The sequence below is a fragment of the Arachis duranensis genome, chromosome 1 (genome assembly GCF_000817695.3).
Source record: "Arachis duranensis cultivar V14167 chromosome 1, aradu.V14167.gnm2.J7QH, whole genome shotgun sequence".
Taxonomy (NCBI): domain Eukaryota; kingdom Viridiplantae; phylum Streptophyta; class Magnoliopsida; order Fabales; family Fabaceae; genus Arachis; species Arachis duranensis.
The window spans coordinates 42,808,271-42,808,567 of NC_029772.3; positions in this window are offsets into that span (position 1 = coordinate 42,808,271).

Genomic DNA, 297 nt, shown 5'->3' on the forward strand with positions numbered 1-297 from the left:
TGGCCTTCTTGGATAAATTCTTTCCTCCTCAAAAGCTGAGCAAGCTTAGAGTGGATGTTCAGACCTTCAAGAAAAAAGATGGTGAATCCCTCTATGAAGCTTGAGAAAGATACAAGCAGCTGACCAAAAGGTGTCCATCTGACATGTTTTCAGAATGGACCATATTAGATATATTCTATTATGGTCTATCTAAATTTTTGAAAATGTCATTGGACTATTCTGCAGGTGGATCTATTCACCTAAAGAAAATGCCTGAAGAGGCTCAAGAACTCATTGACATGGTTGCAAATAACCAAT